Genomic DNA, 26,378 nt, shown 5'->3' on the forward strand with positions numbered 1-26,378 from the left:
TAGGATATTTAAGGCAACTTGTGAAATGAAGATTAATGTTTTCTTTCTTCATAATTCAAGAAGAAATTTTAGACAGATGAATGTGATATTGTGTGCAGAACTAGGTAACTGAATTGCAGGTCTGATTACTATGAATACAATAATAAAGTAGTTATTACCCTGAATGAACATAAAATTCAGTGGTGTTGAGAGACATGAAAAAATTATATACAGTTTCATAAAGTATTCTCACGACACAAAAGAAGAATATAAGTAACAGAATAGAAAAGATGACACAGGATATAAGCCAGTATTTCTTTTTCAGAAAAGAGCATAAAGAGCACCAAGACCTATAACACTGTGTGTAGTATTAGGAATAATGAGGAAAATACAAGTTGCAGCTATAGGATTTCTGGAAACACCCAGGACATTTGCAAAAATTAACAATTTCCGTATTTGGAATACCACTAATTATCAAGAAATATGCATCAAAATAGCAATGAGATGTCAACCCATTCCAGTTAGAATAAATGCTATGAAAATTTTAATCTGACAAATGAAGGGAGAATACAAGTAAGGAATTCTTCCACATAGCTGATAATAGTGGAAATTGCTGTGACAACAATATAAAATAGTATAGTTATTAATAAAAAAATTAAAATAGAACTGCATATTACCCATTTACAAAAGAAATAAAATCATTTGTCAGAAGACTTCTTCATTGTTGTATTTATTGGAACAGTATTTATAATATCTAAGGCATAAAACCAAAGAATCTATGAAAGTATCCATTGATGTGAGAGATGATATGTGTTTATTGCCATTGGTTAATAAAAAAGCTGTTTTCAATCAATGGCTTAACAGAGTAAAGATTATATACATATAATCTTTCAGCCTGAGTCAGAGAGACGCCATGTAGCAACTGGAAGAAAAAGGGAGCAGCATGTGCTTTACATTGGCATTTATAGTATAAGAAGCTACACCCAAGAGGGCTGGTTGAAGGAGTTCCTACAGCAACCCATCATAAAGAATGTAATTAAAAATATGAATGCACAATGTACAGGTATTCAGCCAAAATATTAAAAAAGAAAAAAAATGAAAGTTTGTCCATAGCAAAGTAAATGGAGCTAGAGAATAGCATATTAAGTGAAATAAACCCGTCATTAAAAGATGGAAAATACCTGTTCAACTTGTAGAATCATAAAAGAAAGAAATTTTCGCAGAAGACAGTGGAATAGCAGTCCCTGGACAGTAGGAAACAGAGGGTGGAAGGGAAATAAAGAGAGGTGAAACACGGGGTTCCACAAGAGTTTGATGGGAAGAACTAGTTAAGGTGTTCCACAGCAGGGTATGTAGTTATTCCAGTCTGCAGGAATTTCTGTCTGTCTCAAGACACCAAAAAAAGAGTTTGAAGATTGCCAGGACATAAAACTGATAACTGCTTCAAAAAATAAAAGTACAAGTGGCCTTGAATTTATTATCATACATTGTTTACATACAATGAATTATCATCTTGTTTTCCTTAAATATGTATGAACATATAGTATAAATATTTATAATTATCAAGACCAAATGTTGGTTTACATGTTTACTAGTACTATATTGTTTATGTATGACCATAAATAGTTACAACTGATTATGAAGGATGAATATTTCTTTGGAAGACATAATCTTGAGAATTCACAGGAACACAGTCCACAACATGATTAAATGGGAAGAACTCCAACTACATAACTTGTAAATAGCAAACGTTTATATAATAGAATATTAATCATTAAATTGCTGATCTTTAGCTAATTATATCAATCATGAATCAATTGTATTAAATATTAAATATATAAATAATTTACTGCTATTTAATAGTAAATAATTTAATAGTAAATCTATAAATAATTTAATAGTATTGCTGATAAATTAATGTTATTTTAGGATATCTTTAAAAAACAAGCCTAAACAAGGTATTGTTTAAGAGGTTGTCTATATAGAATCCAAACTGTATTTTCATATAACAGAATGGAAGGAAAACAGTGCTGGATGGAGCTCTTTCTTCTAGTAGGAAAGCTGGATCTAAGACCTAGGAAAGGGAGTCAGGTGACTTTGAGGGACAGGAATGTGAATACATCAGCTGGTTTGTGTGTGTGTGTGTGTGAATGGGTGTGTGTTTGTGTTTGTGTGTGTGTTCTGCATCATTATGGAATCCAATGTTTTTCTTGATAATATCATTGTGGAATTCAATCTTTTTTGATAATAACATTATGCTGAAGAGAAAGTAGTTAAGTAGTTCTAACATGGTACTGACAACATGAGAAAACATGTCTTTGACAGATATTTGGAAAGCTCTGTAGAAGAGTTGCAGCTGCCTAGAGCAAATGACCTAGATAAGATATAAGAAAGTTAACAAAATGAGTGACCAAAGTAGGTAAGGCATGAGTCTCTGCGGGGAGAGATTTTTACATGGAAATAAATTTTACTTATCTTGCCATTGCATCAGTGCTCCAAGAAAAGAAATATCTGAACAGTTTTAGGATATTCAATTTCTCTTTTAGATAACTGTGCTGTGGAGTCCAAATGATGTTTTAATCATCTAAAACGAAGGTGGAGCTTATTCTAAATGCAATTTAAATTCTGAAGAAATTTCTTTGCATGACACACTGTTTTGTTTTTCAGGTCTCTGGACTAATGTGTCTTCATGGGAAATGATTATATCACGGCATTTTAAAGTACATAACATGTCTGAAAATAGTCAAAATATATGTAAATCAGTGTATCAAGTAGGATCTAATGGAACCATTTAAACAGGCTTGTTGAAATTTGACCAATAATTGTCATTGTACCAGTGTGCTGTCAATTTTGCTCCCCACTGCTGGTTGATCACTAGGGGACATAAATAGCCATGAAGTGTATAATTGGTTCTGTCTTGCCTTGAGTAGTTATTTAAATTCAGCTTCTCTGTGCTCCTCTAAATTCATGTATATTAGTAATAATAAAAGCTAGAAAATAAGTAGGTGCTTTGCAAATACAATTGTGCCTTTATGAAAAGTGTTAGGCTTGTTCCCCCTTCCCTGAGCCATGCTAATCTATAAACACTTTTGTGTTTCTGTTTGTATATGCTAGCATTTAAGACTGTTCTACAAACAGCAGATAATTTAGGCTTGTTTTAAGCACATCCTTGTTTGGGAAAAAAAAACTTGAGATGATGAGATCAAACATTCTATTAAGAAAACGGGTATCAGGCAACCACTAGATACTTTAAGGATAAAGTGACAATGTTATCCCTTATCCCAATTCAATATGATCAAGCACTCCAAGGAGACCTCCTTTATCACTGTGAGATAAGAAACATGGCTGTCAAACCAATTTGCAAGGGTCACTGTGTCCCTTTTCAATCAAGAAACTTGAGGCCATAATGGTATTGACCTAGAACTGTCCAGGTTAGGCATTAGCATAATGACTGATCAACCTAATGCATTTTAATGCTATTAACAGTTCCTCATTCCAGCAAGGAAAAGAAATCGTACAAAGCTACAGTTTTTGCTTTATGTGGTCACATTTTCAGATGGGAACACTTCCCACTGCTGTTCACAGACTAAGCAGCACTGAAAATAGTTACACCTTCTTCTGGCTGAGTCCAAGATCAGATTACTAGAAAGACAATATTTCAACATATTCTACACATCTACATCAGGATTGTCGTTGTCTCCAGTTAGCAAAGTTAAGGTGTCATAAATCATAATTCTGTCTTTTAAGGGAGAAAGAAGATTAACATTTCTCTAGGATTTAAAGAAGTAAAATATTGACCTTGCTTAACATGCTTCATGCCTAGGAAATAAGTAGGCACATGGCTTAGCTAAGTAAGTGTTCCAACAGGATTTAGACGAATCAAACAAGAAAACTTAGTTACAAACCAGATCACTATAGACAGAGTCACGATTAATATAGAAAAGATTATTTCCATTGAATTTGCATGGACAAGACTAACTGCTGCTTGAAGGAACAGTTCCATAAGAGGAAGTAGAGAGATCCAACCTGTTTTAAACCCATTTTGTAGCAGAAGTACTAAACTTGTATTAATCTCTACAAGTGAATTGCTGTGATAGACTCTGAGGATGGAAGATTTGTGTCTCTAAGCCTCAGACTTACTTAGTGTTGTAGTGTCTGGCCTCTTTTGTTGTATATGCTGCTTTGTCATCATGTATGAACAAGGAGACAATAAGAAGTACTGCATTTGAGAACCACCTCTCCAAAATGTTCTCCAAATGGTAAATCTAGGCTATTGGCAGATACTTCTGAACACTTCTCGAACTCTGCCTTGCTGACATAACCCTTCTCTCTCTAAATACTTTCTTTTCATTTCTAGGAAGCACCATGCTCTGGTTTGTTTTACAGTTATTTTGATGAAATTTTATATTGTTGAGGATTTTTAAAGATAAATGTAATTTGCATGCACTTTGGCATCTGTAATAATATCCTTTCTCTGGTGACGGTAATGTGTTGGGTGTAAAAATACTGATTATTCATTTTCTTATTTAAGTATATTGAAACACGAAGATAAAATGCAGTATGATGATAACTTTGATAGGAAATTAGGCTCAGAACATTTAATTCTAACATGAGATCTTTAATTGCAATATTGTTAGTTGCCTGCAAGCTCCAAATGTGTGATCTCTTTCGTGTGACCTTTATTTTAAGAGACAATCCTGCCCTTAGAAATCCCTTGCTAAGCCAATAAGGCCACAGTTGTAAATGAAATATTAATGGGATCCTGTTTATGCTTTTGCTTTGTCTTTGGAGATTTTCTGAAAGAAATCATAGGACATTTAACAAGAACAAGTGAATCTTGTTTCTCCAAATTAAATTCACCTTTTTTTTTAAGTTAGCAATAGCTAGTATCCTTTAAAAACATGTTCTCCCATCTTGTGAACTATGCTTAACTTTGTAAACTTTGTAAACTTTTCACAAACCCATGAAACTTCCAAACACCCAGCCTACTGTCTCATACTCTAACTTTTTAATGGAACCTCATGCATGATATCCAAGCTTCATTCAGAAACATAAGGACATTGTAAAAATGGATGAGGTTGAAACACAACTATGTTTTAAGAAATAGGCATAGAAATTGGCACAGAACATATTCATGGCACTGTGGAGCTGAACTCATCATATGGCCATATTTAAACTAAATAGTGAGAGAGAATAATTTCAAATCATTTTACTGGACATGTGCACTAGATACAGCTTGGATATTTAGTGTCACTTTTGTGGAAGGGGTAAATGCTTTAGAGTGCACCTACCAGTCTGCCACAAAATGATGTAGTCTTAAAGGTGAAGATATGTAAAAATACACATGAGTGGAACAAGAGTAGAGGAATCCACATGATTATGATGATGGCTTTTGCAACTTTGTCACATTGCACTTATTTAATAGTACTTCATTTGACAACATTTTTAATGTCTCAGGTGATATTTGCCTTGACACATGTATATTATAAAGGAAAATTGTTCCTAACCACCTGACAGGAATGCATTAAAAGACCCCCTGGAAGTCTGAACATATTAACAATCATCAAAGAATATACATAATGTTAAATAATATTAATATGACTAGCATACAGAGATTTTGTGCTATTTTTATAATATTTAAAGAAATCAAATGAATGACATACCCTAGGCACCATTTTCAGCATGGGCATTTAAATATTCAGTATAACTATTCATACGCCGTCCTGTACATAGAAAATGTTTCTAATCTAGCATTAAAACGAGCATAATATTTTAATTGCATCCAAAATTATGGTCCAAAAGCAGTACATCCATATGAAGCCTGTATCATAAATTATATTCTAATTGCCTAACCTGTCAAGTTTCTATACTGCTAAATATTCAGCTAAAGCAAAAAGGGAAAAAAAACTCATTATAGAGTAAGCTGTATTTAAATGGCATCTCTGATGAGGGGGATTTTATAAAACAAACTCCTACAGACTTAGGTAAAATAATGATTGTTCAAAATATAGCAAGGTATTTCATTATAAGTAAACTGTAGCTCAATTAAAAACAAATAATAAATCATTTATATTATCCCATTAGTTTTATTTTATATTTTAACTTCCAAAGTAGAGGAAAGAAAACCTTTCAGCTTGCCTATATTCATCATTGGTGATAAAAAAAAATTGTGTTGTTTCTATTTCTATGCTTTGTTTGGGATCTCTTTAAAGCACATGAAAGCACATATGACTTTATCTCATAAGAATTTAAGTAACCAGCAAATACAATTGTATCATATTAATTTTGCAAGCATGAAACTCTCATTCATATTTTCTTTACCTAGAAGCCCTTCTAAATCCACCGCAAGCTTCTTCAATTCTTTATCCCTTACACCTCACTCCCTTGCCTTAAAATAAATTCCATATAAGTCTCAAACCCAGCGTTCCTGTTATCACCAAAATGTTTTATGTTGTCTGCACCCAGAAGCAGTGCCTATCTGTTTGCCCTCTGTGTGCACTTATCTGAAATATCATACAGCTTATTTTTCTTGTAGTGTTTTATCATATTCTACAGCTTGTTTCTTGAGCCTTAAGTCTCTGTCTGATTAACATTGGTACCATTACTACCACTGCCTAGCACAGGATACTCAGTATACATGCCTGGTCAATGAAATTAAAGTCATCATTCAAAAACTAAACTAAAAAGGGCATTTAAATAAATGCCAAATTATACTCTTTTTAAAAATAATTATATTTTTGAGAAATGCATATATGAACACATTCCTCATACCCAGACTACTGTTCCACTCACATCTCTTCATTATATGTATATCTATGTGTATATGTCTATGCATGCATGTAGAACCTATTGCGTACAATTAGCTTGGCTCATATGTCCAGGCTTGACTACTTGGGATCAGCTAACCTGTGTAGGAGCTCATTTTGGAAGAAAGTCTCCCTCTTTCAGAACACATTGTCCACCTATAACTTGTCACAAGGAGTGGCACCATGTGGAATTGCTTCTGGTAATATTGGCATATTGTCATTTTGCTGATGGTATTCATGCAACTATGCTATTGAGAGTTCATGGGTGCAGCTTCCTTATAGAGGATCTTATTCACAGATGTCCTGGTCTTCTTTAATTTCTTTCTCATCTTTTGTAATTTTCCCTGAGCTTTAGGTGCGGACTGCATTGGAGATGTATTGGTTAAGACTGAGCACTTCACAACCACTTAATCTGAATTTTGACTAGTTTGGGATCTCTATAATAGTCACCATCTGTTGCAAGACCAGCTTCTTCAGTGAAAGTTGAGAGCTACTCTTAAGTGCAGTTGTGAGGATAAAAAGAAGACATTTGGAACCTGTATTGGTTTAGGAAAATGAAGGTAGTTTCTCATCTTTATTCTACTACCTGTCCAGCTATGGGTCATTGTCCAAGTCAACAGTACCAGGCACAAATTGCCTCCTGTTGGGCAGTCTTTAAGTCAAAGATAGCTGATGGTAATACCCAAGATAAAAATGATTAATATTAACCAATTGTGGATATGACTCTGGTCCAGACATTGTGCTACTACTTCAAAGGCTCTACAACTGGGCCAGATTACCCATCATTCCTCTCCCTTAGTAGCTTACACAGCATCTTTGTCTATTAAGAGTCAGTCCTCAGTGGGAAGGCTGCCAGGTGAGTTCCAGTTTGATTCCTTGAAGTCCTATGGCTGAGGTATATGGTGCCTTCAGCATGAGAGTCTTATCTTTGTGTTCTTTATGGTGATGAAGGACAATGACTATAGCTTACTTTGTTTTGGGAGTCTCTTGGAGTTTCCTAAGCAACAACTTGAAGGGAGATTTCCCTTAGAACCTAAGCTGATATCAGATGCCAATTTTAATGCCTTTATTTTTTATCATCTTCGTTGTGAGTGAAGAAAGCTTTTCATGGCTTGGAGAAAAACATGGGGAGACAACAGAAAACTCTTGACAGCTAGAAAAGGGGATAAAGTGTTGTGGATAGTTGTATTCCTGGAATGGCATGGCCTTTGTCTTCTTGAGCTCTCAACAGCTGCCTGCACAAGACCTATGTAAGATTGGCTCCTTCCTTGCTCCCTAAATGGGAGAAGCAGGATCCCATGAGCATCCTTCCTGAGGTTTTATAAGCAGTTATAGTTTCTGTAAGTATACCTAATTAAAATAATATATTCACACATTTATGAGATGGCAGAGATAGGAAAGATATGAAAGTGTAATTAATTGGTAATAATTAGGAATAGGCAGGCATCAGGAGTGGGAACAGGACAAGAAAAAAGAATGTTAGGTGACTATGGTCAGACACATTATATACTCGTATAAAAATGTTGTAAGGAGGCCACTAGTTAGTTCCTGATTGCTCAGCCCCAAAATAATCACACAGAAACTATATTATTTAAAACACTGCTTGGCTCATTAGCTCTAAGTTCTTATTGGCTGACTCTTACATCTTACTTTAATTCATTTCCATTAATCTGTGTATTGTCACATGGCAGTGGCTTACCAGATAAAATTCCCAGTGTCTGTCTCTGGCGGTGGCTCCATGGCTTCTCTTTGACTCCGCCCTTCTTTCTCCCAGCATTCAGTTTAGTTTTCCCCGCCTACCTAAGTTCTGCCCTATCAACAGGCCAGGGAAGTTTCTTTATTCATTAACCAATAAAAACAACACATAGACAGAAGAACCCACCATGCCATAAAAATATCAGCAAAATTCATTATTATATAAATTAATAAATGCTAATACAACTTGAGGTTGTGATTAGTTAGACTGGAAATGATAAAAAAATTACCAATTCTCATGTATCATATCCCAGCTAAGATGGACAAGATAGTTATAAAACTATTTTTAATACACATCTCAAGCAGTCATCTTTAACATAAATGAATCTTTTCATCCACCAACACTTTGCATTCACTTGGTTACTTTAATTATTCTTTATTCATCAAGTAAATAATAAAACATTATCATGATTTCTGAAGTCATCAAAACTGTTACTGTGTCTGTGCTTGTGAATTTTTTGTTGTAACTTTTTGAGAAACCTCCTAATTATCTGAATCTAGAAGTTACACAGCTCTTACATTTTGAATTTTGACCCAAGGAAAGTTTAATCTAGATTAATAAAAACATGAGTGATTCATTTTCCAGAAGAAGGCAAATAAATACAAAAGAATTCTGAGAATGATAGGAGCAGCAAATAAATAGATACATAAATTAAGATTGTATGTAAGATACACATTTCCTATAAAAGAAAGAATTATGACCTATTGGAAAATTTAATATGTCCCCTCACCTTGACAATAATGCTTTCTAAAGTTTGTGTCTCTCAAATAATGATGGTGAACATAGCTTTACCCAAATTATGTGGATAAATATGATTTGATATTTTTTCCACAAGTATGGATGGATTAAATCATATGTAAGAGTTAAATCTTGTATTTTACTACTATAATTAGCTTTCCATATAAAGTGATTTAAAACTCAGTAGACTTTATAAGGATATATCTAATGTTAGCTTAAACTCTAAAGCTTCCGTTTGAGCATATTACCTTTTGAATTAGAGTATTTCCACCAGAACGCTAGCCCTGCTCCCTGCTCTTTCCTTGTATCAGCCTGTACACATTGACATATGTCATTTTGAAGCAGCACAGTAATGACCTTGCCAAGGACCAAGAGGTGGGTCTTAAGGAATTATAATCTCTTGTAACTCGATTTATGTGATTAACTGTATAAAGCAGAGCTTGTTCAGCACTGATGGATGGCAATGCTGCAGGTATTGACTGATCTTCAGAAATATTTATATGACAGCTCCCTTAAGGTTTTGTACATTGTAGGGGAGAATAACTGCATACAGAAAAGAAATGAGCTGTGAGTCAGGTTCCAGAGCAGTGCACTTAATTATCATATTTCCTCCATGCCCAGGCTAAAGCTGAACGGTTGCCAGTGCAGCAGCAGCAAGCAGCACTCAGATAAATGCCCTCTCCCCTTTCAGAGCATCACCTCCACAGGAAGGTATTTCCAGTTCAAAAAACACTTTGGAACTCTTTGAAAAGGTAAAGAATATGTTTAAAATCAAACTCTACTTGAATTCCTTAGCTTCTGAGTTCAACTTACTCTTTTGATAGGTTTCCATTCTGGGAACTCTAGTTATGTAGAGACCCACAAACCCAAGAAACTCTCTATCCTGGCAGTCGCACATAGTTGATTTTTTTCTTTCCATGATTTCCCGTATCTCCTTGTGCAGCTCACACATAAAAATCTTCAGGTTAAAAATTTGATTGCTCATTAAATAATCAGTTGGAGTCCCCAGAATTAAAAAAAAAAAAACTGACTCGGTTCAAGCTTTTCAGGATCTTGTTTCAAAATCATTGTCTTGACTAATTGATCAGGTCACACTCAGGAAAACAATCTACACGAAGTCCTGAAAGGGAAGAAGCCACAATGGGTGTTGTCCGCACTGATCTTTATGGAGTACACAGGGGAAGTGGTTATACAATAGAGGTTTGTTAGTGTTGGAAGTCCCAAACGTTTAATCAGCCACTTCTGACCCCCCATAGCCATTTGGTTACATGCAGTAGCCAAAACACCTACTCAAGGGTAATTTTTTTTCACAAGTTTCTCGATGTTTATCGTTTTGCTCTTCCCTTATAGCAAATATCTACCCCCATTCTAGTATTTTATTTACAAAAGTGTTCACTCACTAGGAATTCAGCAGAGTAAAGAGGAGACAGGAGAACGCTTACCAAGGAAGGGAGATGACTTTGGCTCCCAGACCTAATGGGCATCCTAGCTCTCTCACAGGCCACTAACTTGTTTCACGTAAGTCTCTCTGTTCTTGACTGGAGCTCTCTGCCACATTTGGTAACTTAATTCACCAGCACAGAAGTTTGTCAAATCTGCCCAGCTTTCCAGGGCAGAGTGTCCATCTGTCCCTGCCATCAACTCTGTCAAACAGGATGCTTTTCCTCTTTGGAAACACGGGACGGGGTGAAAGCTCATGGCCACAAAGCACTCACTCTTTCACCGCATTTTGCCCTTCTCAGCCACTGTGTATGCTCGGCATGCATGCAAGAAAACTGCCTTCTCTGTTTCTGTTATTTTATTATAAAATATGGTGAGGTGAGGCCTCTTTTCTGAAGCCTATTGTTTAAAGCCTAGGCTGAAATGTCTATTTAAAAATTGTTATAATAATTACAATCTATTGAGATTGAGCCATTTACCAAATCCCTCACAAGCATTTTAAAAAATGGATTAATTCAAAGAGAGAAATAGAATGAAGAGGAGGCTTATTTAGAACCCAGATGTGTAGTTTTTCTATAATTTCTGTTTATAAAATGAAATAATCAAAAGATACTAATACTAAACACAATATGCAGAGCACGGTAAAATTTGATGCTAATATTCAGAGTTTCCATTTTAAAATTATAGAGCTGGTTCAGTATGTAAGATTGTGGCATAAACATGAACGTCTAAGTTTAGATCCTTAACACTACATAAAAGCAAAAGTGTAGCTGTGGTCAAATGTAAGCTCAGCACTTTTGGAAGTTAAAGCATTGGTAAAACCTAAGGGCACATTGGCACTCACAACAACCAGTCTAGCTAAAATTACAGACTTCAAGTTGATTAAGAGACAATCAATCCATCAATCAATCAGACAAATGAATCACAAAAATCAGATAAATAGGTATGAGAGCCATTAAAGAAGACATCTGGCATTGCTTTCTGGCGTCCACATGCATACACACAATCAAACTCACCCCCTGTGTGTGAGCGTGGGCACACGTGCATGTGTGCACACACAGAAATACACACACACACACACACACACACACACAGATTAGTAAGAATCTTACTTACTCTGAAGTAAGACAGAGTTGAAGGTTGTGAGAGGGCTGAAGAGTTAGCTTAGGTGGGACAATTCTTGCTGACCGTTCAGAAGAACCTTTGTTCAGTTCCCAACGCTGCATGACCCAGAAAGGTTGTTAATGCACACCTGCTATCCCAGCATGGAGGAAAATGGCAAAATTACACAAGTTATTTTCAAGATGAGTATTTGAGACTCCCTCATCCTCCCTTTACCACATTTTTTTCAGTTCTCTTACTTCCACCACCCCATTTCCTTCAATTTTACAGATCCTATCTACTGTTTTACCACCATGTTTTCCATTTTTTTCCCACATTTAAAGGTAAGCTGCTATTAATTTTGCTTTGTAAGAACAGGGACTTGTGGTACAGCTAAGGAGGTAGAGGCATATGCTCAGAAAGCCTGAAGACTTGAAGAATTTGAGCCCTGGGACCCAGAAAAAGGCAGGAGAGAACTCACTCTACATAACTGTGTCCTGACATCCACATGAGCAAAATTGCGCACACACACACACACACACACACACATCCACATGTGCAAGATGGGCCTGAATGCAAATTTATAATAATGTATATCTGTATATTGTTCCACAGAACTGTAATCTCTCTGTGAGTCCATGTTCATCATGTAGACCAAGGTCTTTGAAGCCTAAAGGATTCAGAGATTCAGTCCAGCACTGGTGAATATAACTAACTTGGAGCCTTCAGATCTTGTCATTTAGACCAAGCCACATTAAGAACTCAAGTAGAAAATAATGAATACAAAATTAAGTTCAAAGCCTTGTTAGGGACCCTTGCAAGCAAGGGACCGGAAGCGTCATTAACTGCACAGCAAATCCGCCTCTGCATCACTATGTTAAAAGCCTTGAAAAATCTTCTGCTCTTTCTTCTACGCTCTAAAACAGTCGTAATTAGATATCTGCCTCCTGATGCCTCTCCCCAAGTTATATAAGAATAAATAATGAAAGAAACATGTTAGCTCAGATCTTCAAGATTTGATTCTTAAGTGGGTGTTAAATAGAAAAGCTACTTCACAATAATTAAGGGACTTTTTTTGGTAGGCACAAATATATTATAGTGTACAAAAACATAACTTTGGCTCACTCAACACTTTCACACTTATATAACTAATAGAGATGCCAAGTAATATTACTATGTTGGTTAAAATAATCTCTTAGTTCAAAATATGGTAAATAGAGTAGTGTTTGAGTTTTCAGACAGTTCCTTATTATACTAACAAAATTAGTTCAATGCAATGAATGTGCAGCATGTTAGCGGAAGCTAACATTTGTTTCATCGTTTTTATATAAACCTTAAAATTATAACCTCAAGGGTATGGATCTATTTTTATCATTCATTGAAAAAAGCCTTGATCTTGCTTCTTATTGTAAATAACTGAACCTACAATGCTTGTCCCGTGTGTTACAATTGATGGCAGCTAATTGTTAGCTGGTTTTAATTATACATCATAGTCTTTGTTCTGGAGACAATCCAAAGAGTAGATCATCTTGGTGTGTAATTTACTGAAACAGTTTCCAGGCAGACTGCCATACCCAAGACCATGTGGTACAATTGTCATTAAAATTAGAAAAAAATATTGGTATACATGTTTGAATTAAGGATTAAGGGGTGGTTCTATAAATTATGGATAGCTTTGCAAAGTGTTACAAGGCTTGACTTCAACTATAGGCCTGTTTCTAAGTATCATTGTAGTGCACTGATATACTTTTTATACCTGGGGTAAAGCCTAGGGGAATTTTGCTTCTGGATCATATGGATATGAAATTTTTAACAGATGAATAAGTGGTAAAGATTGCTTGCATTTGGATATTGGCTAAGAATCAGAACAATAGTATCCCATTACAAAACTTAAACCCCTTTGGCTTTTTTAAATAAAGGGTTAACACTCTGGTTTGTGTTTATGGTAAAGATAAGATTTTATCACATTTTAAAAATAGGAAAATGTTCATTCTATATTTAAAATCATGAATTCATTTTTATGATATTTAAGGCAGATATTCTGTTAGGTACCATGGAACACATCACTAATACTATCTTGTTTTGTTAGGTTTATTTAAAAACAGTGACAGAAACTCAGATAATTTCTAGCATGAAATGACTAACGGTGGCAATCCTGTTCCTTTTGAAATAAAAGTATCTTCTTCTCTACATCATAGCATTTATCTTAGAATTCACCAAGCCAAGTCTCAACTTCAAAAGCCATCACACAATGCAGAGAAACAAAACCTAGGCTCTGGGAAGGAATATCAGCTACAGATAAGGACTGGAAAACTGTTTTCTTTATTCCAGACTTATGCAGAAGATATGAGTATAAAAAACATTTTTGATATTAAATACATTGTAATTTTGTGGTATTTACTCTGAATAAAGGAATTTTAAACGTGTATTCCACACATATATTTGCTTCCAATCATGTCCATGGATTGTTCCAACTCAATAGAAGAAAAAAATGAAATATGTGTTCCATTTCACCAAAAGGGGAAAGTTGATGGTTGGACTTTATTATTTTTTTCTTCTAAACTTTGAAGTTGTTTTAACGAACCCTTTTAAAGTGTATGTAACATAGGGATATAATTTTGTTTAACAAGTTGTTACCGTTAGCCACCTGCCAATAAGTTTGCTGAATGTTGTGTACACCAAAGTAAATAAGATTAATCGACATGAGTGGTATATGGATAGTCCTAGGCTGGGAAATTGGGTCAGAGCACCATAGTAAATGATGCTAAGATCACACGTTCCACTTAGTAGCTTGTCTTTGCTCTTCGGTTATAGATTGTGTACGATTTAGTGCTCTACACGACTCTTTGTACTCTATCTCTTCCAAGAAAATATTTTAAAGAATAAACAGCAGAGATTCACAAGAGTACAGAAACTCAGTGAAAGGTAGTACAAAAAGCCTCTGCGGCCATATATTATAAGACTGCTGCTATAAAATGCAATCTTGTTAGCCTAAGAGAAACAGAAATCAAAATGTACTGATTAATATGATAGTCTAGATAATGTGTAAAACGTGTTTTATAAGACGGGCGATGGTGGCGCACACCTTTAATCCCAGCACTCAGGAGGCAGAGGCAGGCGGATCTCTGTGAGTTCGAGACCAGCCTGGTCTACAGAGCTAGTTCCAGGACAGGCTCCAAAGCCACAGAGAAACCCTGTCTCAAAAATAAACAACAAAAAAACCCCTTGTTTTATATTATTTATTTATTTATGTATAAACATGTGTGTCTGTGTCAGGTTATGTCACCACATGCATGCAGAAGCTTGCAGAGGCCAGAAGAAAGAATTGAATCCCCTGGAACTGGAGTTACAGGTGGTTCGAGCTGAGTGAGCTTGGTACTGGGAACCAAACCGCAGTCCTCTGTGAGAGCAGTGTGCACTCTAAACTGCCTAGCCGTTCTCCACTCAGTAAAATACCTCAAAAGGAGCAAATACATTGAGCAGTTCTCTAATTCATTTACTCATAACTGATCTTAAACATGGGAAGATCAAAGGAAATGTAAATAACTAGAAACATATTGCCCTCTCTAACTATAGACATTTCTTTGTAGCAACTACGTTTATTTTAAGACAGATAATTGTAGTAGACATTTCTGTCAAATCTCATGTGATTTTGTTCTTCACTATCTGCACCATTTATTGAAATCGTCAGTTGGTGTTGGGCTATTAATAATTACCACATTATATTTTTTTGCCTTCTGAAGGAGGTCTCAAGATAAGAAGGAAGGAAAATGAAGCTTTTTAATTAAATTTCTTGGGATATTCTGTGCGTTTATGTATATCCTAAAGATTACATCTACAGTGTTTTCTGACAAATTAAGCAAATAGCTCATTTAAATGTCCAAGTGGTTCTTAGAGATTAATTTAGAGGAACATACATTATGGAGCATAGTTAGCCTTGATCAGTAGCTAAACATCTTAGGGACACGGAGAACAAGGACAGATAAATTGGAGCAAGCTGCCATGCTGAATGCATTAGAAGTGCTATTATGAACATGCTTATAGGATTTTACCATCCTTGTGAAGAATGAGAATTGATATTTTATTAATATATGTGACAGTAGTTTTGATTATGGCATGTGTGGTGTGTGTGTGTGTGTTTGTCTTATTTTGCAAATACTATCTTGAGTTTTCAAAGTTTGAAAGAATATTTTATTTATTATCAGCATGGATGGGTTAGGAATGGAGTGCCATAGACTGGAGTCTTCTTCATCCTTTACACTGATCCCTGATGTTGATCTCAGTTTGGCACACTTGGGAAGCAAGGGCATGCAAATGTGTGTGTGCGTGTGTGCATAAGAGGGAGAGAGAGAGAGAGAGTAGGGGGAACAGAGAAAACATAAAATTGAGTAGTTGAGATTGGAGTGCTGAATCTGGGAAGAGCTGAGGGACCAAGGATGAGTAAGATAAAAAGGCATTATATATGAAATTGTGAAGGAAAAGATGAATTATTATGTTGCCAAAGGGCTAGAGAGATGGCTCAGATGTTAAAGGCTATGGTTCATATCCCTCCCCCAACACACACACATACACTCACAGAAAGCTTCTTAAAGTTGTTTCCTGACCTCTGTATACACTCCAAAGCATATAGGCATCCACAACCCAACATATCCATGCTAATAATAAATCATTTAACAAAATAATGAAACTCAGAAAGTATTAGTAATGAAGAATAAGAGAATATGTATGGGTAACAACCAAAATTTTCTCCTGCATACATTAATAAGATAGAGGTAGCTAGATAGATAATTTACATACACATATATACAAATATATATACATGCATAAAAGAATAAGCTGTATTTTATGTGTAAAGAAATATAAAGAAATAATATATGTATATTTAAACATGTTTAAAAAATATATATAAACACATACAACATATATAGATATAATTAAACCAATTTAATGAAAAATCGAGATATTAAAATTTTGTTGAGCTTCCTTGATCATTTTAGTGACTTTCACAGTTTCCCTTTCTTATTAACTTCTTTGTACATTAAAACACATTCATTCAGGCACATGAGTAAAGTGGAGAGTGGAAGAAGTTCTCCTTCCAGGGGAAGAGCACAGCATTTATTCGCCCAGTGCCACACGGTCATCCCTGAACACACGCATACAAATAATCTTATACAGACTAAGCAAGTTAAAGTCAGCAAAGACACACACACGTATAATATTCACGTATGTGTATAATAGCCATGTTACATGTAATATATAGTAACATGGCCTTTAAGAATATATATTTGCCTGCAATATTAATGAAAACTGAAGCCATAAATTTGAAAGAGTGGGAAGTATATGTAGGGGAGTTTGGAGTTCAGAGAAAGGAAAAGGAATAGAAAACTGTAATACATGGCAATCTCTAAAATGGTAAGTAAAAAAAGCATAAAATAAATAAAAATGAGTGGAAAACACATTTGTGAGGTTAATGAACAGAAAGAACATGTTTTCCTTTTGTGAATTCATTTTTGAAATTCTTTTAGAACAAATAAAATATTTCTTATGCTTAGGATTATAAAGCTTTAGATTATACATAGCATGTCTCTTTTCTAGTGTTTTCAGTTTAGAATTTTATGTGCGATCAAGCTGACTGAGCTGAGACTATTACTTTATTAGCAAGCATAAGGAGCTAGGTTTGATCCCTACTTTATAGAACTATCTTCCTTATTGAATTATCACTTACTATTCTATTATCCAAGAGTAATGAAATTTCCAATCAGAAATGAGCATTGATTTTATCCAAGTCCTCCCAAGAAGTGCAACTATTGGTTTTCATAGCATTTCATTCACCTATAAATGTCAAGTCTCCATACATAAAAGAAATCACTAGGAAGATAAATAAAAGAAAGGGAGTAGCCTGTGCATTCTTGCCTTTCTTTCTACACGGTGGATACCTACATATACTCACCAAGACTTCAGAAGACCAAGTGTGTGTTTTCAGATTCCAACAGTGCTGTCCAAAATAGCTGCTTCAGTACTTTTGCTAATACTCCACATAAAGGAAACCAAAGGCAAGTCAATGAAACAAGCCAAAAGAACAAAACAAAAGATATTGCCTCAACTTTCCTAATGCCCTTTTCAACTGTTCTTTTAATTGTGTTAATGATTTAGAAATCAGTCACAATAATATATAAACCTTGCTAATGAGAAAAGTCTCCTCCTGCTCTGGGAATGGTCATCACTAACCTTGCTTCCTTCTGCTGCAGCAACCAGTGGGGTTTGGATCCTGGAGAACTGCCTAGGGACAGACACTAGGACACATGTACAGGAAAACTGGGGTCCATTGGGTGTCTGCTACCATACAATCTAGAACAGTACTGGTGTAGGGATTAGCTTAGGACAGTCCTGTCTAACATTTCTAGATTGAAAAGTACATTTTGAAAAATAAAATTTAACTTTGTGAAGTTACGTAGGTGTGTTCATGTGCCTGTCTCGGTGTTTATAAGTTGCTTGCACAGTGCCTATGTGGAGGTCAGAGGCCAACTTTGGATGTCGGTCTTCCTCCTCCTCTTGAGACAAGATCTCTTGTTGCTTATATCTGTACACCCCAAGCTAGCTGTCGTAGTAGGTTCCAGGGTGTGTCATTATTGCTGCTTCTCATGTGACCTTAGGACCACTGGAATAACAGACATGCGCTATGGCATCAGAATTAACACTGGTTTGAGGGATTCAAACCCGGAATCTCAGACTTGTCCGGCAAGTGCCTTACCCACTGATCTAAAACCCAAACTCTTTTCTGTGTTTGGAGTTACAAACGTCAAACACTTATTTCTTTTGACAACTCATTAGATGAGGTTTTAGAATATTTAACAGATTGTCTCTTGGTCCTATTGTTGCTTGTGGACATTTATTATATTTGTAAATAAAGTAGGATATTTGTTTTAATATATTATTAAGAAGCCACAATAGTTAGATTTATTTGTATAGTTCAATGTAACAATGTAAAGGAAAGCCAGTTTTTAGTTCCATAATAATTTCCAAAATCAGATTCAAGTACTTAAAAGGGCTCCTGTCTCTTGCGGAGGAATGATTACCACCATTTTATTCATGATAATGTGATGTTTCAGTTACACACATTAAAAATAACTTTAGAGGCACCATAATAGATCTCAGCTGTGTCCCATTAATGAATAACATCATAGACTTCTTAATTAATTTCAACAAAAGTGAGCCAGATTTGACTTTTCCATTTCTCTCCTCGTGTCTTCCAACTGTCTCTAACAAAGAGCCTTGTTCTGTATTTACCAAGCTGCCAGAAAACATCACAAATGAAGGATATTTTACAGAAAACTTTAACAGAGTTTCACAAGGGAAACTGGCTCCACTTAGCCTCAACAGTCCTCAAAGTGGTCGTTACTGCAAACATACTTTATCAAGCTGTATCTTCAGTTTTCATCCAATATTTATGGCAAATATGTGTACCATAAGATTATTCCCAACCTTTTGGCTATTTCAGTAGTGATTATCACAACACACACAAACACACACACACACACACACACACATATTCTCTGGGTAATGAATGTAAGATACACGCCTTAAGATTAAAACTGTGTGTTAGCTCAAGATGTAATTAAATGGAATTACCAGGCCAGTAAAATTGATTGTCACATTGTTCTCCTAAAAGCAGGTTAAACATAGAAAGGTTGATTATTCAGTAAGATGGCAGGCGAGGCCTAAGTGATCTGAAGTTGCATTATTACCTTGGCTGTGAGGTAAAATCAAAGATCAGTATTTTTTTTTAATGGGAGAAATAGTTTGTAAAATTATGTTATTACAGTAGCTACCTAGTAATTTGTGTGGCAAGAATACTAGAATCACTGGCTTGGTTACTGTGTTGGATATGCTTTGCCTCTTGTTTCTACCTAAAGAGTTGCCAAAATCGCAAGCTTTGGCATTGCTGTTAAGAGAGATGTGGAGTCTTTTGACACAGAAATAATAAAAATGTCACTGAGCAAAGTATTTTTGCCAATGAAGGAGAGGTTTTGATGGGACTGTGGCTCACCAGGAGAAGGAAGTCAACACTGGCCAAGAAGAGAGAAGGATGCTGTCCAAATAGAAAGCAAGCATGTATTGATCTGATCTGTCCCAATGGACTAAGGGGTTAAGGGGTAGTCAATCACTACCCTACCTGAAGGACTTCAGATGCTCAAGCAGTTCCAGCAGCTGGAAAAAAAAAAAAAACAAAACAAGGTTAGAGGCACCAACTCCCAAATTCATTCAATATATGTTAGGTTAAGGCAAAAGGAAAGAAGAAAAGCCAACTCATTTCACCCTTTTTGAATCACCCATCAAATAGCTGTAAGCTGAAGTATAATTGGAAATGTTGCTTGTTTTTCCTCAGTAAGTCAATCTCTCATTTCATTGTTTATTCCTTTATTACAATTTAAAATTTAGTGTCCTTGTTTCCTGTGTGTCATATCTCACACTGTATCTCTACAACTTAGTTTCAGTAATCAATGCAAACAATTCTTAGTCGCGAAATTATTTGCATACACACACACATGCATGCACGCACACACATGCACTGGGGCATGCATGCTCTCACAAATCACTTAGTACTAATGCTGTGGCTTAGAAACATTGCATCTTTCCTAACATGGAAGACCATGTTATTAGTAAATAGATTGATGATGACCCCCCAGGCATTCTTCTAAACATTTTACCTGATTTAAATCTCATATTTAGCACATTCCTTGAGGTTGACCTACACTCCCTTAATGTTTAGAAAAAGAAAACCATGGCCAGAAATTTAAATTCACTTGCCCAAGATCACTACTTATGAAGCAAATCCAGGTGCACTGGATTAAATTCGCATCATATTCTTCCTGAAAAACTATGTCGGTGCTTGGAAATAGAGCATTGTGTGGTGAACTTTAAGATTTATATTCAAGCACAACTTGAACTTAAATCACTTTATATTAATATATTCGGTAATAAAGGAATAACATTCCAGTAGATTCCTGTTTCCCAAAATCTGGTTCACAGAAGGAACAATATGACATCATATCTTTTAAAAAGTCTGAATGAATTTCAGAAATTTCTATCTGAGAGCATTATATACTTTCCCACATTCAAAACTGCTTAAAAACTGTAAGAGTGTATATACTTTTAGTTGTGAACCTAACCTTTAAAGTCTGAGCCAAAAAGGCATACACCTTTAGTCCCAGGACTTGGGAGGCAGAGCAGTGGGTCTCTGTGTTGAAAGCCAGTGTTGACTACAGAGAAAGTCCCCGAAAAGCCAGGACTACACGGAGAAACAAATATATATTTTAGCATGCTAGGCATATTTTTCACAAACCACAAGTTTTATCCTTTTAATCAGTCTTCATACTTCATCTTCTGCCCATAGGGGCAGAACAGCAACCAAAGATTTGACAAAAAAAAAAAAAAGTCACTTCATTTCAACACCCCTCCATCGCTTCATAGTTAAGAGACAATCCTAATACTATAATACTCTAAACCTCTCACAAGGTAAGAGCTTACCCCATAACATAAAGGCATCCTCATACCTGCACTTGGTTCTTAGAGCTTCTGACTACTAATGCCAAGTTCACTCTTAACTACCTTAGTTTTCTTGCTAAGTTTTGAACACACTGCCTCCAAAACTATATCTCTATATTCATTTAATGTAACTTTTATTTTTGCCCAAAACACCCCAAGGCTCTCTCTCACTTTCTTACATCTTTTTTAAAATAAAGCACCTTGACAAACAAAACGTCCCACATTGTCCCTTTTGTCTCCTCCATTCAAATTTCATAGCACGATCCAATACTTAGTACAATCCAATATTACTAAATATAGACATTTACTTGCTTATTTTCCTTTATCTGTCTTGCCTCAAAGAATATGAGCTCCTAAGGTCAGAGGCTGGTGTGTTTATTGGGTGCATTCACACTCCTCCATAGTAGGCATTCAGTAATGAACCGATGATTTAATCAATTTGAAAAGCACAGCATGATTTATGCATTTATACTTATAATTTATTTCTAGACTATTTGAATGCAATAAGTTAGTAGTGTCTCATTTTTATATAGTATGTAATTAAATTATGACAGTCACCTAGTAGCTGTGTGACTATAAGGGGAATTTATTTTCTGTCCTGTTGAGATCATTTTCTTGATTATAGTTTAAGAAAAATAACACCCTTCCTAAAGATTTCAGTGAAGAAAATGTCCCCCAGAGAATATTAAATTAGAGTAACATTGAAATATTGGGCAAACACACAGCTGTTCATCATTGAGAACATTTATGTTCCTAACAGCATTGAATCCCTTCCCATTCATATTATATAATAAGAGACCCACCTCTCCAATACCTTCCTGACCTGGCACAAATGGAATTTCTCCACTTAGGCTTTCTTTTAATTCAGTTGATTGGAACAGCTGGAGATAAATTGCCCTTTCCCCAACTCAGATATATGAATTACCAACTAGTATTATTTATTCATACCAGTGCATCCCTTCATTGACATTAAATAATCAAGAATTGATTGTATTTAGGAAGATCAACAATCCCACGCTTCACTGCACTTTTAAGAGCAAATAATCACCATCCTTCAGAGGAAAGAGAAGAATTGGTGCTATTTCACCTATACCAGAGCAGTGCAAAATTTTTATTTACATTAAAAGTTGGAAAAATGTCACTTAAAATTAATGGGGAAATTGCTTAAATGGAATTAAGTGATAGAATTTTAAAATGCGTAGATAATTTATTTTAGCATGAAAATAAGGAGTTCCAGCATATATGTGTGTGTATGTATGTATGTATGTGTGTATGTATATATATATATATATGATCATATATGTTTATATGATCAGATTTTCAAATCTTTTAAAAATCCCTTTAATAAACAGAATTCTACTATGAAGTTGCATTAAGATCACATTAACTTCTTCCAACCTTCAGAAATTAGGAAAAGGTAGTAATTAAGCTATGCTATTAACAATTTGCTTTAGAATCAACTAATTAATCATTCATTGCCCATGGCACAAATAAGTCATTAGTCTTGTGGAGGCTCATTATAACAAGCGACATGTAGACAGTTCACCCGGGTAATCCCTACTGAATGTTGATGAGGTTATTTGTAGATGACACATGTATGCTAGGATCAATTATAACAAATCAGTAAGAAGAAACCTCCTCCCTTCATAGAGGCAAAGAGATCAGAGTCTGTTGAAACCATCTAAGAGTGCTGCTTAGGGATGGGTGAGACTTCTTCCCAGGGAAAGTGAATAATGAATGGAGCCGCTTCCCAATGCAACCAATTTTTATGCCTTCATCTGTTACTTTGGGCAGCTCTCATAAATCTATAAATATGTACACACATTCTGAAGTATGTTTTGAGAAATGCACACTTAACATTTTCAAGATTTTGGAGCCAGCCAGTAAAGATACTAATGTTTCATCTCTATTTTTCTTCTCAGAGAAAAAAAAACCTAAGTGTTTTTTTACAACCTTTGCTTCCCATGATCTGGATTCAGATCGTATGTATATGAGAGTTGAAAATATAGCATGTAATTGCACTCAGATACAGTACTTAAAAAATACATTACAGAGATTTATTTCACTGAAATGACCTTAATGTAGAAGAGTTGAAGAATCATGATTTAGTTGAATACAGTATTAATTATAGTATCAACAGGCAAAAAGAAACCTTGATTAATTTTATATGATTATAACATTTGAGTTTCATTTCTTTGTTTTCCTGATTAACAGATTGCTTTTATGCACATGTAAGTATAGTAGAATTTATCATTAAGATACATTTTTCTTTACATGTTAGAAAACTTACTTTAAGATGTTAATAAAGTAAATTAAAATAGTTAACCAAATGTACAAATAACAGCACTGAATATTCAAGAATTGTTGTGAAGACTATTTGATTTAAACCATGCCACTAATCTAACAAAACACAGGACAACATTTAATTGCTTATTACAAACAATTTAAACCTACTAATGAGTACTTAAATGTGAATTCATTAACAATAATGGCCAGAACTCTGCCCTCAGATAGTCACATTTTTGTCTACCTTACTGGTACATACAGTGGAAGCACCAGGCAATTGATCTGATGATTTATTTTGTTACCTATTGTCTAATCATTCTTATGTGACATGTGTTTCTGGAACATATGTTGCAAACCTAAAGAATATAACCAAACCTTATTTTCATATTCAGTGACTGCTATGATTTAAAGATTAGCTCATAGCCAAGGAATGGCTCATGCCCTTACCTGCCTACATCAAAATACCAGAAGGCATAGGATGCTTTGTACCTGATGAAGACGTAAAGAAAATTACACTGTTGAAATGCATGAAATAGGTTCTGAGGGAGATATCAGTCACAGCTCAGGTTTCTCAAAGATGCTACATAAATTGAAAATGTGCAAGCTACAGATATCTGAAAATGTACATATTACAGAGCATAATGCATTTATATATGAATTTTATTACTTAAATATCATATATAGTCAATTATTGTGTCCCATCTGAAAATGAGTGCCTTTACAGTATTTTTCTGTAAAATTTTCATGTAAAGTTTTGTTTTAGCTTGTTCTTTTAAAACAACAAATTAGGCGAGGAGTATATACTTATAGGACTAAGGTATTTAAAGCTCTTGTGCATTCTAACTCAAGTAACCAAGTGTTCCGTTGCAATATGCCTATGCTGTCTCTTTAAATAAACCTAACTTTTAAAATGAATAGTCACTCTTTTTGAAGGCACATTTTTAGTTTTGTTACCCTTAGTTTGTGTTATTTCTTAAAAACTTTAATAAGGTTTTCCAAGAAAACAAAAGATAGTATTTCTAATTGCCCATCTCTCTACCTGGCCTCACACTATCCCAGTAACTTATTTGACCTTCTTATCATCTAGAGCATTGATGTTATGTTTCTGCATCTACCACTTCTTTGTTTGCTTGCCTGAACGTCAACTTAACAGGTCATTAATATAGTTATTATTGGCCCTATGAAAACCCATGTATTTTCAGCACTGTTTCTTGAACTATGCTCCTGGAAGTGAATGTATATTTATTGCAAGTGGAAAATATCATCCCTGTACTGTGAGGAAAGAGTGGAGACGCTAGAATATTAGAATTTAGAAATATTGAGGAATGTCTCCTGGGGGACAGAAGAGTCACAAATTTTGGGTGCCTCTTGTCTCTTAGTTACTCCAAAGCTCCCGTAGAACTGGGACATGACACTGTGATATGCAAGGCTGCCAGCTGCCTGGGGCTTGTGTCTGCCTAGGGAATGAAGAGAGCGTGAAGAATGAAGTTTTCTGATGTGGTGAAGAGCCAGTTGCTGAGGCTATGTTGTTAGGAGCAGAAAAATCACACAGAGAAAAAAAAATGGCATGTCTCTTGCCTTTCCTTTAGCCTTCTCTCTTGATTAAAGAAAGATAAGAGAAGCCAGGTGTGCCGTCGTAAATGGAGCACCAAAGTTTGGATTTGATACTAAGAGAGAATAACCTGTAAGTCAGCACCTTAGAATGTACTGCTTTCTTCCTCCTGATATACTGTTCTGCATAATCTTATCTCCTACCAATCTGGACAGTCTTTGAAAATAATATCTATATAAGTCATATTTTATCTTTCCGAATCTCAGTTAATATTGTTGAATCGATGATACCTATTTCCCCAAATCAAAGACACTCCATTTTCAAATATGAATAGTGAAGTGTTCTAGTATAAAAGATGATAATTAGAAAATTAGAATCTTTCTTATGCTACACTGGAAGTAATTTCCTTAGGATTTTATGCAGTATGCCTGTTGTAATACATGTATCCAAATAGTACTCCAGAGAATGATCTTTTTAAATGTGGGTTTTCACTGGTCTGTATAATTACACAAAGGCTGAGATACTTGCCACAAAACCTAATAAACTGAGTTCAATATGCAGAATTCACACAATGGAAACAGATTATGGACTCCTACAAGATGTCCTTTAATCTCCACGAGCATGTGGAATGTACCCACAGACATCACATGCATTCATTAGAAGTAAATAAATAATATAAAAGAAATAATCATCAAACAAAATGATGCATGACTTTTCATACTTATCTTACTCCTTTGCTCCCTTTAAAGCAAGGTGACAGCAGTGGTATTCAGAAGCAGAATCTCCTCCCAGAAGAGGCTATGTAGGCTAGCCTATGCCTTTAATCCCAGCACTTGGGAGGCAGAGGCAGGCGGATCTCTGTGAGTTCGAGACCAGCCTGGTCTACAAGAGCTAGTTCCAGGACAGGCTCCAAAACCACATAGAAACCCTGCCTTGAAAAACAAAACAAAACAAACAAACAAACAAACAAAACAACAAATAAATAGGTAGGAGAAACCAAAGTTCCACGTGAAGACTGTCATGGTCCACACATGCAGAAATGACTTAGTACTGCTCATCCTAACCATCTGCACAGCCTGTAACACAAGTCTTTAAAATTCATCAAGTGGGGATAAATCAGCTGAACTTAACTAGCAAAAAAATCTGATTTTAATCTGATAGAAGGTAGGAGATC

At 35.3% G+C, this 26,378-nt stretch overlaps 1 protein-coding gene across 2 annotated transcripts in view; it reads left to right on the top strand.

Moving 5' to 3' along the window:
• The window catches only part of Kcnd2 (potassium voltage-gated channel subfamily D member 2), a 502,666-nt gene that overhangs the window by 232,076 nt on the left and 244,212 nt on the right, over positions 1-26,378 (top strand). The window lies entirely within an intron of this gene.

Source organism: Microtus ochrogaster, linkage group LG10 (genome assembly GCF_000317375.1).
Source record: "Microtus ochrogaster isolate Prairie Vole_2 linkage group LG10, MicOch1.0, whole genome shotgun sequence".
NCBI lineage: Eukaryota > Metazoa > Chordata > Mammalia > Rodentia > Cricetidae > Microtus > Microtus ochrogaster.